The sequence below is a fragment of the Vespula vulgaris genome, unplaced genomic scaffold, assembly GCF_905475345.1.
Source record: "Vespula vulgaris unplaced genomic scaffold, iyVesVulg1.1, whole genome shotgun sequence".
NCBI classification, from domain to species: Eukaryota; Metazoa; Arthropoda; class Insecta; order Hymenoptera; family Vespidae; genus Vespula; species Vespula vulgaris.
This window is the reverse complement of record NW_026114518.1, coordinates 568,500-583,854: the sequence shown is the minus strand read 5'-3', so window position 1 is coordinate 583,854 and position 15,355 is coordinate 568,500.

The window sequence follows — 15,355 nt, the reverse complement described above, 5'->3', positions numbered from 1 at the left end:
ATTGTTAAAGAAAATTTTTTTTTCCTTTGTTCCCTTTAAACCGTTATAACTCGGCTCCTATTGGTCAGATCTGGATGAGAGAAATATGGCAGTGTAGGGCGCGAGGAGCGCCTTCCAATGACCCCTGTCCGGTTGTTCTAGGTGCTATAGTTTTGGAGACAAAAATTGTTAAAGAAAGATTATTTTCCTTTGTTCCATTTAAACCGTTCTAACTCGGCTCCTATTGGTCAGATCTGGATGAAAAAAATATGGGCGTGTACGGCGCGACGAGCACTTTCCAATGCCCTCGCACCGGTTGTTCTAGATGCCACAGTTTCGGAGATAAAAATTGTTAAAGAAAAATTTTTTTTTCCTATGTTCCGCTTTATCCGTTATAACTCGGCTCATATTGGACAGATCTGGATGAAAAAAATATAGGCGTGTACGGCGCGACGAGCCCTTTCCAGAGCCCTCGCTCCGGTTGTTCTAGGTGCTATAGTTTCGGAGAGAAAAATTGTTAAAAAAAATTTTTTTTTCCTTTGTTCCCTTTAAACCGTTATAACTCGGCTCCTATTGGTCAGATCTGGATGAAAGAAATATGGCAGTGTAGGGCGCGAGGAGCGCCTTCCAATGACCCCTGTCCGGTTGTTCTAGGTGCTATAGTTTCGGAGAAAAATATTTTAAAGGAAAATTTTTTTTTCCTTTGTTCCCTTTAAACCGTTATAACTCGGCTCCTATTGGTCAGATCTGGATGAGCAAAATATGGCCGTGTAGGGGGCGACGAGCCCTTTCCAATGCCCTTGCTCCGTTTGTTCTAGGTGCCACAGTTTCGGAGATAAAAATTGTTAAACAAAGATTATTTTCCTTTGTTCCATTTAAACCGTTGTAACTCGGCTCCTATTGGTCAGCTCTGGATGAAAAAAATATGGGCGCGTAGGGCGCGACGAGCCCTTTCCAATGACCTCGGTCCAGTTGTTCTAGATGCCACAGTTTCGGAGACAAAAATTGTTAAAGAAAAATTTTTTTTCCTTTGTTCCATTTAAACCGTTATAACTCGGCTCCTATTGGTCACATTTGGATGAAAAATATATGCCCCTGTAGGGCGCGACGGGCCCTTTCCAACAACCTCGGTCCGGTTGTTCTAGGTGCTATAGTTTTGGAGAAAAAAATTGTTAAAGAAAGATTATTTTCCTTTGTTCCATTTAAACCGTTGTAACTCGGCTCCTATTGGTCAGATATGGATGAACAAAATATGTGCGCGTAGGGCGCGACGAGCCCTTTCCAACGACCTCGGTCCAGTTGTTCTAGATGCCACAGTTTCGGAGATAAAAATTGTTAAAGAAAATTTTTTTTTTCCTTTGTTCCCTTTAAACCGTTATAACTCGGCTCCTATTGGTCAGATCTGGATGAAAAAAATATGGGCGTGTACGGCGCGACGAGTCCTTTCCAATGCCCTCGCTCCGGTTGTTCTAGGTGCTACAGTTTCGGAGAGAAAAATTGTTAAAAAAATTTTTTTTTCCTTTGTTCCCTTTAAACCGTTATAACTCGGCTCCAGTTGGTCAGATCTGGATGAAAAAAATATGGGCGTGTACGGCGCGACGAGTCCTTTCCAATGCCCTCGCTCCGGTTGTTCTAGGTGCTATAGTTTCGGATTAAAAAATTGTTAAAGAAAAATTTTTTTTTCCTTTGTTCCTTTTAAACCGTTATAACTCGGCTCCTATTGGTCAGATATGGATGAACAAAATATGTGCGCGTAGGGCGCGACGAGCCCTTTCCAACGACCTCGGTCCAGTTGTTCTAGATGCCACAGTTTCGGAGATAAAAATTGTTAAAGAAAAATTTTTTTTTCCTATGTTCCGCTTTATCCGTTATAACTCGGCTCATATTGGGCAGATCTGGATGAAAAAAATATAGGCGTGTACGGCGCGACGAGCCCTTTCCAAAGCCCTTGCTCCGGTTGTTCTAGGTGGTATAGTTTCGGAGAGAAAAATTGTTAAAAAAAATTTTTTTTCCTTTGTTCCCTTTAAACCGTTATAACTCGGCTCCTATTGTTCAGATCTGGATGAAAAAAATATGGGCGCGTAGGGCGCGACGAGCACTTTCCAATGCCCTCGCTCCGGTTGTTCTAGGTGCTATAGTTTTGGAGACAAAAATTGTTAAAGAAAGATTATTTTCCTTTGTTCCATTTAAACCGTTCTAACTCGGCTGCTATTGGTCAGCTCTGGATGAAAAAAATATGGGCGTGTACGGCGCGACGAGTCCTTTCCAATGCCCTCTCACCGGTTGTTCTAGGTGCTACAGTTTCGGAGAGAAAAATTGTTAAAAAAATTTTTTTTTCCTTTGTTCCCTTTAAACCGTTATAACTCGGCTCCAGTTGGTCAGATCTGGATGAAAAAAATATGGGCGTGTACGGCGCGACGAGTCCTTTCCAATGCCCTCGCTCCGGTTGTTCTAGGTGCTATAGTTTCGGAGAGAAAAATTGTTAAAGAAAATTTTTTTTTCCTTTGTTCCCTTTAAACCGTTATAACTCGGCTCCAGTTGATCATATCTGGATGAAAAAAATATGGGCGTGTACGGCGCGACGAGTCCTTTCCAATGCCCTCGCTCCGGTTGTTCTAGGTGCTACAGTTTCGGAGAGAAAAATTGTTAAAAAAATTTTTTTTTCCTTTGTTCCCTTTAAACCGTTATAACTCGGCTCCAGTTGGTCAGATCTGGATGAAAAAAATATGGGCGTGTACGGCGCGACGAGTCCTTTCCAATGCCCTCGCTCCGGTTGTTCTAGGTGCTATAGTTTCGGATTAAAAAATTGTTAAAGAAAAATTTTTTTTTCCTTTGTTCCTTTTAAACCGTTATAACTCGGCTCCTATTAGTCAGATCTGGATGAAAAAAATATGGTCTTGTAGGAGGCGACGAGCCCTTTCCAATGCCCTCGCTCCGGTTGTTCTAGGTGCTATAGTTTTGGAGACAAAAATTGTTAAAGAAAGATTATTTTCCTTTGTTCCATTTAAACCGTTGTAACTCGGCTCCTATTGGTCAGATATGGATGAAAAAAATATGTGCGCGTAGGGCGCGACGAGCCCTTTCCAACGACCTCGGTCCAGTTGTTCTAGATGCCACAGTTTCGGAGATAAAAATTGTTAAAGAAAAATTTTTTTTTCCTATGTTCCGCTTTATCCGTTATAACTCGGCTCATATTGGGCAGATCTGGATGAAAAATATATAGGCGTGTACGGCGCGACGAGCCCTTTCCAAAGCCCTCGCTCCGGTTGTTCTAGGTGGTATAGTTTCGGAGAGAAAAATTGTTAAAAAAAATTTTTTTTCCTTTGTTCCCTTTAAACCGTTATAACTCGGCTCCTATTGGTCAGATCTGGATGAGAGAAATATGGCAGTGTAGGGCGCGAGGAGCGCCTTCCAATGACCCCTGTCCGGTTGTTCTAGGTGCTATAGTTTCGGAGAAAAATATTGTTAAAGAAAAATTTTTTTTTCCTTTGTTCCTTTTAAACCGTTATAACTCGGCTCCTATTGGTCAGATCTGGATGAGCAAAATATGGCCGTGTAGGGGGCGACGAGCCCATTCCAATGCCCTCGCTCCGTTTGTTCTAGGTGCCACAATTTCGGAGAAAAAAATTGTTAAAGAAAAATTTTTTTTTCCTTTGTTCCCTTTAAACCGTTATAACTCGGCTCCTATTGTTCAGATCTGGATGAAAAAAATATGGGCGCGTAGGGCGCGACGAGCACTTTCCAATGCCCTCGCTCCGGTTGTTTTAGCTGCTACAGTTTCGGAGGAAAAAATTGTTTAAAAAAAATTTTTTTTTCCTTTGTTCCCTTTAAACCGTTATAACTCGGCTCCTATTGGTCAGATCTGGATGAAAAATATATGCCCCTGTAGGGCGTGACGGGCCCTTTCCAACAACCTCGGTCTGGTTCTTCTAAGTGCTACAGTTTTGGAGAAAAAAATTGTTAAAAAAGATTATTTTCCTTTGTTCCATTTAAACCGCTGTAACGCGGCTCCTGTTGGTCAGATCTGGATGAAAGAAATATGGCCGTGTAGGGCGCGAGGAGCGCCTTCCAATGACCCCTGTCCGGTTGATCTAGGTGCTATAGTTTCGGAGAGAAAAATTGTTAAAGAAAATTTTTTTTTCCTTTGTTCCCTTTAAACCGTTATAACTCAGCTCCTATTGGTCAGATCTGGATGAAAGAAATATGGCAGTGTAGGGCGCGAGGAGCGCCTTCCAATGACCCCTGTCCGGTTGTTCTAGGTGCTATAGTTTTGGAGACAAAAATTGTTAAAGAAGGATTATTTTCCTTTGTTCCATTTAAACCGTTCTAACTCGGCTGCTATTGGTCAGCTCTGGATGAAAAAAATATGGGCATGTACGGCGCGACGAGTCCTTTCCAATGCCCTCTCACCGGTTGTTCTAGGTGCTACAGTTTCGGAGAGAAAAATTGTTAAAAAAATTTTTTTTTCCTTTGTTCCCTTTAAACCGTTATAACTCAGCTCCTATTGGTCAGATCTGGATGAAAGAAATATGGCAGTGTAGGGCGCGAGGAGCGCCTTCCAATGACCCCTGTCCGGTTGTTCTAGGTGCTATAGTTTTGGAGACAAAAATTGTTAAAGAAGGATTATTTTCCTTTGTTCCATTTAAACCGTTCTAACTCGGCTGCTATTGGTCAGCTCTGGATGAAAAAAATATGGGCATGTACGGCGCGACGAGTCCTTTCCAATGCCCTCGCTCCGGTTGTTCTAAGTGCTACAGTTTCGGAGGAAAAAATTGTTAAAAAAAAATTTTTTTTTCCTTTGTTCCCTTTGAACCGTTATAACTCGGTTCCAGTTTGTCAGATCTGGATGAAAAAAATATGGGCGTGTACGGCGGGACGAGTCCTTTCCAATGCCCTCGCTCCGGTTGTTCTAAGTGCTACAGTTTCGGAGGAAAAAATTGTTAAAAGAAAATTTTTTTTTCCTTTGTTCCCTTTAAACCGTTATTACTCGACTCCTATTGGTCAGATCTGGATGAACAAAATATGGCCGTGTAGGGCGCGAGGAGCGCCTTCCAATGATCCCTGTCCGGTTGTTCTAAGTGCTACAGTTTTGGAGAAAAAAATTTTTAAAGAAAGATTATTTTCCTTTGTTCCATTTAAACCGCTGTAACGCGGCTCCTGTTGGTCAGATCTGGATGAAAGAAATATGGCCGTGTAGGGCGCGAGGAGCGCCTTCCAATGACCCCTGTCCGGTTGATCTAGGTGCTATATTTTCGGAGAGAAAAATTGTTAAAGAAAATTTTTTTTTCCTTTGTTCCCTTTAAACCGTTATAACTCGGCTCCTATTGGTCAGATCTGGATGAAAAAAATATGGGCGTGTACGGCGCGACGAGTCCTTTCCAATGCCCTAGCTCCGGTTGTTCTAGGTGCTACAGTTTCGGAAGAAAAAATTATTAAAGAAAAATTTTTTGTTCCTTTGTTCCCTCTAAACCGTTATAACTCGGCTCCTATTGGTCAGATCTGGATGAGAGAAATATGGCAGTGTAGGGCGCGAGGAGCGCCTTCCAATGACCCCTGTCCGGTTGTTCTAGGTGCTATAGTTTCGGAGAAAAATATTTTAAAGGAAAATTTTTTTTTCCTTTGTTCCCTTTAAACCGTTATAACTCGGCTCCTATTGGTCAGATCTGGATGAGCAAAATATGGCCGTGTAGGGGGCGACGAGCCCTTTCCAATGCCCTTGCTCCGCTTGTTCTAGGTGCCACAGTTTCGGAGATAAAAATTGTTAAAGAAAATTTTTTTTTTCCTTTGTTCCCTTTAAACCGTTATAACTCGGCTCCTATTGGTCAGATCTGGATGAAAGAAATATGACCGTGTAGGGCGCGAGGAGCACCTTCCAATGACCCCTATCCGGTTGTTCTAGGTGCTATAGTTTTGGAGACAAAAATTGTTAAACAAAGATTATTTTCCTTTGTTCCATTTAAACCGTTGTAACTCGGCTCCTATTGGTCAGCTCTGGATGAAAAAAATATGGGCGCGTAGGGCGCGACGAGCCCTTTCCAATGACCTCGGTCCAGTTGTTCTAGATGCCACAGTTTCGGAGACAAAAATTGTTAAAGAAAAATTTTTTTTCCTTTGTTCCATTTAAACCGTTATAACTCGGCTCCTATTGGTCACATTTGGATGAAAAATATATGCCCCTGTAGGGCGCGACGGGCCCTTTCCAACAACCTCGGTCCGGTTGTTCTAGGTGCTATAGTTTTGGAGAAAAAAATTGTTAAAGAAAGATTATTTTCCTTTGTTCCATTTAAACCGTTGTAACTCGGCTCCTATTGGTCAGATATGGATGAACAAAATATGTGCGCGTAGGGCGCGACGAGCCCTTTCCAACGACCTCGGTCCAGTTGTTCTAGATGCCACAGTTTCGGAGATAAAAATTGTTAAAGAAAAATTTTTTTTTCCTATGTTCCGCTTTATCCGTTATAACTCGGCTCATATTGGGCAGATCTGGATGAAAAAAATATAGGCGTGTACGGCGCGACGAGCCCTTTCCAAAGCCCTCGCTCCGGTTGTTCTAGGTGGTATAGTTTTGGAGAGAAAAATTGTTAAAAAAAATTTTTTTTCCTTTGTTCCCTTTAAACCGTTATAACTCGGCTCCTATTGTTCAGATCTGGATGAAAAAAATATGGGCGCGTAGGGCGCGACGAGCACTTTCCAATGCCCTCGCTCCGGTTGTTCTAGGTGCTATAGTTTTGGAGACAAAAATTGTTGAAGAAAGATTATTTTCCTTTGTTCCATTTAAACCGTTCTAACTCGGCTGCTATTGGTCAGCTCTGGATGAAAAAAATATGGGCGTGTACGGCGCGACGAGTCCTTTCCAATGCCCTCTCACCGGTTGTTCTAGGTGCTACAGTTTCGGAGAGAAAAATTGTTAAAAAAATTTTTTTTTCCTTTGTTCCCTTTAAACGGTTATAACTCGGCTCCAGTTGGTCAGATCTGGATGAAAAAAATATGGGCGTGTACGGCGCGACGAGTCCTTTCCAATGCCCTCGCTCCGGTTGTTCTAGGTGCTATAGTTTCGGAGAGAAAAATTGTTAAAGAAAATTTTTTTTTCCTTTGTTCCATTTAAACCGTTGTAACTCGGCTCCTATTGGTCAGATATGGATGAAAAAAATATGTGCGCGTAGGGCGCGACGAGCCCTTTCCAACGACCTCGGTCCAGTTGTTCTAGATGCCACAGTTTCGGAGATAAAAATTGTTAAAGAAAAATTTTTTTTTCCTATGTTCCGCTTTATCCGTTATAACTCGGCTCATATTGGGCAGATCTGGATGAAAAATATATAGGCGTGTACGGCGCGACGAGCCCTTTCCAAAGCCCTCGCTCCGGTTGTTCTAGGTGGTATAGTTTCGGAGAGAAAAATTGTTAAAAAAAATTTTTTTTCCTTTGTTCCCTTTAAACCGTTATAACTCGGCTCCTATTGGTCAGATCTGGATGAGAGAAATATGGCAGTGTAGGGCGCGAGGAGCGCCTTCCAATGACCCCTGTCCGGTTGTTCTAGGTGCTATAGTTTCGGAGAAAAATATTGTTAAAGAAAAATTTTTTTTTCCTTTGTTCCCTTTAAACCGTTATAACTCGGCTCCTATTGGTCAGATCTGGATGAGCAAAATATGGCCGTGTAGGGGGCGACGAGCCCATTCCAATGCCCTCGCTCCGTTTGTTCTAGGTGCCACAATTTCGGAGAAAAAAATTGTTAAAGAAAAATTTTTTTTTCCTTTGTTCCCTTTAAACCGTTATAACTCGGCTCCTATTGTTCAGATCTGGATGAAAAAAATATGGGCGCGTAGGGCGCGACGAGCACTTTCCAATGCCCTCGCTCCGGTTGTTTTAGCTGCTACAGTTTCGGAGGAAAAAATTGTTTAAAAAAAATTTTTTTTTCCTTTGTTCCCTTTAAACCGTTATAACTCGGCTCCTATTGGTCAGATCTGGATGAAAAATATATGCCCCTGTAGGGCGTGACGGGCCCTTTCCAACAACCTCGGTCTGGTTCTTCTAAGTGCTACAGTTTTGGAGAAAAAAATTGTTAAAAAAGATTATTTTCCTTTGTTCCATTTAAACCGCTGTAACGCGGCTCCTGTTGGTCAGATCTGGATGAAAGAAATATGGCCGTGTAGGGCGCGAGGAGCGCCTTCCAATGACCCCTGTCCGGTTGATCTAGGTGCTATAGTTTCGGAGAGAAAAATTGTTAAAGAAAATTTTTTTTTCCTTTGTTCCCTTTAAACCGTTATAACTCAGCTCCTATTGGTCAGATCTGGATGAAAGAAATATGGCAGTGTAGGGCGCGAGGAGCGCCTTCCAATGACCCCTGTCCGGTTGTTCTAGGTGCTATAGTTTTGGAGACAAAAATTGTTAAAGAAGGATTATTTTCCTTTGTTCCATTTAAACCGTTCTAACTCGGCTGCTATTGGTCAGCTCTGGATGAAAAAAATATGGGCATGTACGGCGCGACGAGTCCTTTCCAATGCCCTCTCACCGGTTGTTCTAGGTGCTACAGTTTCGGAGAGAAAAATTGTTAAAAAAATTTTTTTTTCCTTTGTTCCCTTTAAACCGTTATAACTCGGCTCCAGTTGGTCAGATCTGGATGAAAAAAATATGGGCGTGTACGGCGCGACGAGTCCTTTCCAATGCCCTCGCTCCGGTTGTTCTAAGTGCTACAGTTTCGGAGGAAAAAATTGTTAAAAAAAAATTTTTTTTTCCTTTGTTCCCTTTGAACCGTTATAACTCGGTTCCAGTTTGTCAGATCTGGATGAAAAAAATATGGGCGTGTACGGCGGGACGAGTCCTTTCCAATGCCCTCGCTCCGGTTGTTCTAAGTGCTACAGTTTCGGAGGAAAAAATTGTTAAAAGAAAATTTTTTTTTCCTTTGTTCCCTTTAAACCGTTATTACTCGACTCCTATTGGTCAGATCTGGATGAACAAAATATGGCCGTGTAGGGCGCGAGGAGCGCCTTCCAATGATCCCTGTCCGGTTGTTCTAAGTGCTACAGTTTTGGAGAAAAAAATTTTTAAAGAAAGATTATTTTCCTTTGTTCCATTTAAACCGCTGTAACGCGGCTCCTGTTGGTCAGATCTGGATGAAAGAAATATGGCCGTGTAGGGCGCGAGGAGCGCCTTCCAATGACCCCTATCCGGTTGTTCTAGGTGCTATAGTTTTGGAGACAAAAATTGTTAAACAAAGATTATTTTCCTTTGTTCCATTTAAACCGTTGTAACTCGGCTCCTATTGGTCAGCTCTGGATGAAAAAAATATGGGCGCGTAGGGCGCGACGAGCCCTTTCCAATGACCTCGGTCCAGTTGTTCTAGATGCCACAGTTTCGGAGACAAAAATTGTTAAAGAAAAATTTTTTTTCCTTTGTTCCATTTAAACCGTTATAACTCGGCTCCTATTGGTCACATTTGGATGAAAAATATATGCCCCTGTAGGGCGCGACGGGCCCTTTCCAACAACCTCGGTCCGGTTGTTCTAGGTGCTATAGTTTTGGAGAAAAAAATTGTTAAAGAAAGATTATTTTCCTTTGTTCCATTTAAACCGTTGTAACTCGGCTCCTATTGGTCAGATATGGATGAACAAAATATGTGCGCGTAGGGCGCGACGAGCCCTTTCCAACGACCTCGGTCCAGTTGTTCTAGATGCCACAGTTTCGGAGATAAAAATTGTTAAAGAAAAATTTTTTTTTCCTATGTTCCGCTTTATCCGTTATAACTCGGCTCATATTGGGCAGATCTGGATGAAAAAAATATAGGCGTGTACGGCGCGACGAGCCCTTTCCAAAGCCCTCGCTCCGGTTGTTCTAGGTGGTATAGTTTTGGAGAGAAAAATTGTTAAAAAAAATTTTTTTTCCTTTGTTCCCTTTAAACCGTTATAACTCGGCTCCTATTGTTCAGATCTGGATGAAAAAAATATGGGCGCGTAGGGCGCGACGAGCACTTTCCAATGCCCTCGCTCCGGTTGTTCTAGGTGCTATAGTTTTGGAGACAAAAATTGTTGAAGAAAGATTATTTTCCTTTGTTCCATTTAAACCGTTCTAACTCGGCTGCTATTGGTCAGCTCTGGATGAAAAAAATATGGGCGTGTACGGCGCGACGAGTCCTTTCCAATGCCCTCTCACCGGTTGTTCTAGGTGCTACAGTTTCGGAGAGAAAAATTGTTAAAAAAATTTTTTTTTCCTTTGTTCCCTTTAAACGGTTATAACTCGGCTCCAGTTGGTCAGATCTGGATGAAAAAAATATGGGCGTGTACGGCGCGACGAGTCCTTTCCAATGCCCTCGCTCCGGTTGTTCTAGGTGCTATAGTTTCGGAGAGAAAAATTGTTAAAGAAAATTTTTTTTTCCTTTGTTCCATTTAAACCGTTGTAACTCGGCTCCTATTGGTCAGATATGGATGAAAAAAATATGTGCGCGTAGGGCGCGACGAGCCCTTTCCAACGACCTCGGTCCAGTTGTTCTAGATGCCACAGTTTCGGAGATAAAAATTGTTAAAGAAAAATTTTTTTTTCCTATGTTCCGCTTTATCCGTTATAACTCGGCTCATATTGGGCAGATCTGGATGAAAAATATATAGGCGTGTACGGCGCGACGAGCCCTTTCCAAAGCCCTCGCTCCGGTTGTTCTAGGTGGTATAGTTTCGGAGAGAAAAATTGTTAAAAAAAATTTTTTTTCCTTTGTTCCCTTTAAACCGTTATAACTCGGCTCCTATTGGTCAGATCTGGATGAGAGATATGGCAGTGTAGGGCGCGAGGAGCGCCTTCCAATGACCCCTGTCCGGTTGTTCTAGGTGCTATAGTTTCGGAGAAAAATATTGTTAAAGAAAAATTTTTTTTTCCTTTGTTCCCTTTAAACCGTTATAACTCGGCTCCTATTGGTCAGATCTGGATGAGCAAAATATGGCCGTGTAGGGGGCGACGAGCCCATTCCAATGCCCTCGCTCCGTTTGTTCTAGGTGCCACAATTTCGGAGAAAAAAATTGTTAAAGAAAAATTTTTTTTTCCTTTGTTCCCTTTAAACCGTTATAACTCGGCTCCTATTGTTCAGATCTGGATGAAAAAAATATGGGCGCGTAGGGCGCGACGAGCACTTTCCAATGCCCTCGCTCCGGTTGTTTTAGCTGCTACAGTTTCGGAGGAAAAAATTGTTTAAAAAAAATTTTTTTTTCCTTTGTTCCCTTTAAACCGTTATAACTCGGCTCCTATTGGTCAGATCTGGATGAAAAATATATGCCCCTGTAGGGCGTGACGGGCCCTTTCCAACAACCTCGGTCTGGTTCTTCTAAGTGCTACAGTTTTGGAGAAAAAAATTGTTAAAAAAGATTATTTTCCTTTGTTCCATTTAAACCGCTGTAACGCGGCTCCTGTTGGTCAGATCTAGATGAAAGAAATATGGCCGTGTAGGGCGCGAGGAGCGCCTTCCAATGACCCCTGTCCGGTTGATCTAGGTGCTATAGTTTCGGAGAGAAAAATTGTTAAAGAAAATTTTTTTTTCCTTTGTTCCCTTTAAACCGTTATAACTCAGCTCCTATTGGTCAGATCTGGATGAAAGAAATATGGCAGTGTAGGGCGCGAGGAGCGCCTTCCAATGACCCCTGTCCGGTTGTTCTAGGTGCTATAGTTTTGGAGACAAAAATTGTTAAAGAAGGATTATTTTCCTTTGTTCCATTTAAACCGTTCTAACTCGGCTGCTATTGGTCAGCTCTGGATGAAAAAAATATGGGCATGTACGGCGCGACGAGTCCTTTCCAATGCCCTCTCACCGGTTGTTCTAGGTGCTACAGTTTCGGAGAGAAAAATTGTTAAAAAAATTTTTTTTTCCTTTGTTCCCTTTAAACCGTTATAACTCGGCTCCAGTTGGTCAGATCTGGATGAAAAAAATATGGGCGTGTACGGCGCGGCGAGTCCTTTCCAATGCCCTCGCTCCGGTTGTTCTAAGTGCTACAGTTTCGGAGGAAAAAATTGTTAAAAAAAAATTTTTTTTTCCTTTGTTCCCTTTGAACCGTTATAACTCGGTTCCAGTTTGTCAGATCTGGATGAAAAAAATATGGGCGTGTACGGCGGGACGAGTCCTTTCCAATGCCCTCGCTCCGGTTGTTCTAAGTGCTACAGTTTCGGAGGAAAAAATTGTTAAAAGAAAATTTTTTTTTCCTTTGTTCCCTTTAAACCGTTATTACTCGACTCCTATTGGTCAGATCTGGATGAACAAAATATGGCCGTGTAGGGCGCGAGGAGCGCCTTCCAATGATCCCTGTCCGGTTGTTCTAAGTGCTACAGTTTTGGAGAAAAAAATTTTTAAAGAAAGATTATTTTCCTTTGTTCCATTTAAACCGCTGTAACGCGGCTCCTGTTGGTCAGATCTGGATGAAAGAAATATGGCCGTGTAGGGCGCGAGGAGCGCCTTCCAATGACCCCTGTCCGGTTGATCTAGGTGCTATATTTTCGGAGAGAAAAATTGTTAAAGAAAATTTTTTTTTCCTTTGTTCCCTTTAAACCGTTATAACTCGGCTCCTATTGGTCAGATCTGGATGAAAAAAATATGGGCGTGTACGGCGCGACGAGTCCTTTCCAATGCCCTAGCTCCGGTTGTTCTAGGTGCTACAGTTTCGGAAGAAAAAATTGTTAAAGAAAAATTTTTTGTTCCTTTGTTCCCTTTAAACCGTTACAACTCGGCTCCTATTGGTCAGATCTGGATGAGCAAAATATGGCCGTGTAGGGGGCGACGAGCCCTTTCCAATGCCCTTGCTCCGCTTGTTCTAGGTGCCACAGTTTCGGAGATAAAAATTGTTAAAGAAAATTTTTTTTTTCCTTTGTTCCCTTTAAACCGTTATAACTCGGCTCCTATTGGTCAGCTCTGGATGAAAAAAATATGGGCGCGTAGGGCGCGACGAGCCCTTTCCAATGACCTCGGTCCAGTTGTTCTAGATGCCACAGTTTCGGAGACAAAAATTGTTAAACAAAGATTATTTTCCTTTGTTCCATTTAAACCGTTGTAACTCGGCTCCTATTGGTCAGCTCTGGATGAAAAAAATATGGGCGCGTAGGGCGCTACGAGCCCTTTCCAATGACCTCGGTCCAGTTGTTCTAGATGCCACAGTTTCGGAGACAAAAATTGTTAAAGAAAAATTTTTTTTCCTTTGTTCCATTTAAACCGTTATAACTCGGCTCCTATTGGTCAGATCTGGATGAAAAAAATATGGGCGTGTACGGCGCGACGAGTCCTTTCCAATGCCCTCGCTCCGGTTGTTCTAGGTGCTACAGTTTCGGAGAGAAAAATTGTTAAAAAAATTTTTTTTTCCTTTGTTCCCTTTAAACCGTTATAACTCGGCTCCAGTTGGTCAGATCTGGATGAAAAAAATATGGGCGTGTACGGCGCGACGAGTCCTTTCCAATGCCCTCGCTCCGGTTGTTCTAGGTGCTATAGTTTCGGATTAAAAAATTGTTAAAGAAAAATTTTTTTTTCCTTTGTTCCTTTTAAACCGTTATAACTCGGCTCCTATTGGTCAGATATGGATGAACAAAATATGTGCGCGTAGGGCGCGACGAGCCCTTTCCAACGACCTCGGTCCAGTTGTTCTAGATGCCACAGTTTCGGAGATAAAAATTGTTAAAGAAAAATTTTTTTTTCCTATGTTCCGCTTTATCCGTTATAACTCGGCTCATATTGGGCAGATCTGGATGAAAAAAATATAGGCGTGTACGGCGCGACGAGCCCTTTCCAAAGCCCTCGCTCCGGTTGTTCTAGGTGGTATAGTTTCGGAGAGAAAAATTGTTAAAAAAAATTTTTTTTCCTTTGTTCCCTTTAAACCGTTATAACTCGGCTCCTATTGTTCAGATCTGGATGAAAAAAATATGGGCGCGTAGGGCGCGACGAGCACTTTCCAATGCCCTCGCTCCGGTTGTTCTAGGTGCTATAGTTTTGGAGACAAAAATTGTTAAAGAAAGATTATTTTCCTTTGTTCCATTTAAACCGTTCTAACTCGGCTGCTATTGGTCAGCTCTGGATGAAAAAAATATGGGCGTGTACGGCGCGACGAGTCCTTTCCAATGCCCTCTCACCGGTTGTTCTAGGTGCTACAGTTTCGGAGAGAAAAATTGTTAAAAAAATTTTTTTTTCCTTTGTTCCCTTTAAACCGTTATAACTCGGCTCCAGTTGGTCAGATCTGGATGAAAAAAATATGGGCGTGTACGGCGCGACGAGTCCTTTCCAATGCCCTCGCTCCGGTTGTTCTAGGTGCTATAGTTTCGGAGAGAAAAATTGTTAAAGAAAATTTTTTTTTCCTTTGTTCCCTTTAAACCGTTATAACTCGGCTCCAGTTGGTCATATCTGGATGAAAAAAATATGGGCGTGTACGGCGCGACGAGTCCTTTCCAATGCCCTCGCTCCGGTTGTTCTAGGTGCTACAGTTTCGGAGAGAAAAATTGTTAAAAAAATTTTTTTTTCCTTTGTTCCCTTTAAACCGTTATAACTCGGCTCCAGTTGGTCAGATCTGGATGAAAAAAATATGGGCGTGTACGGCGCGACGAGTCCTTTCCAATGCCCTCGCTCCGGTTGTTCTAGGTGCTATAGTTTCGGATTAAAAAATTGTTAAAGAAAAATTTTTTTTTCCTTTGTTCCTTTTAAACCGTTATAACTCGGCTCCTATTAGTCAGATCTGGATGAAAAAAATATGGTCTTGTAGGAGGCGACGAGCCCTTTCCAATGCCCTCGCTCCGGTTGTTCTAGGTGCTATAGTTTTGGAGACAAAAATTGTTAAAGAAAGATTATTTTCCTTTGTTCCATTTAAACCGTTGTAACTCGGCTCCTATTGGTCAGATATGGATGAAAAAAATATGTGCGCGTAGGGCGCGACGAGCCCTTTCCAACGACCTCGGTCCAGTTGTTCTAGATGCCACAGTTTCGGAGATAAAAATTGTTAAAGAAAAATTTTTTTTTCCTTTGTTCCCTTTAAACCGTTATAACTCGGCTCCTATTGTTCAGATCTGGATGAAAAAAATATGGGCGCGTAGGGCGCGACGAGCACTTTCCAATGCCCTCGCTCCGGTTGTTTTAGCTGCTACAGTTTCGGAGGAAAATATTGTTAAAGAAAAATTTTTTTTTCCTTTGTTCCCTTTAAACCGTTATAACTCGGCTCCTATTGGTCAGATCTGGATGAGCAAAATATGGCCGTGTAGGGGGCGACGAGCCCATTCCAACGCCCTCGCTCCGTTTGTTCTAGGTGCCACAATTTCGGAGAAAAAAATTGTTAAAGAAAAATTTTTTTTTCCTTTGTTCCCTTTAAACCGTTATAACTCGGCTCCTATTGTTCAGATCTGGATGAAAAAAATATGGGCGCGTAGGGCGCGACGAGCACTTTC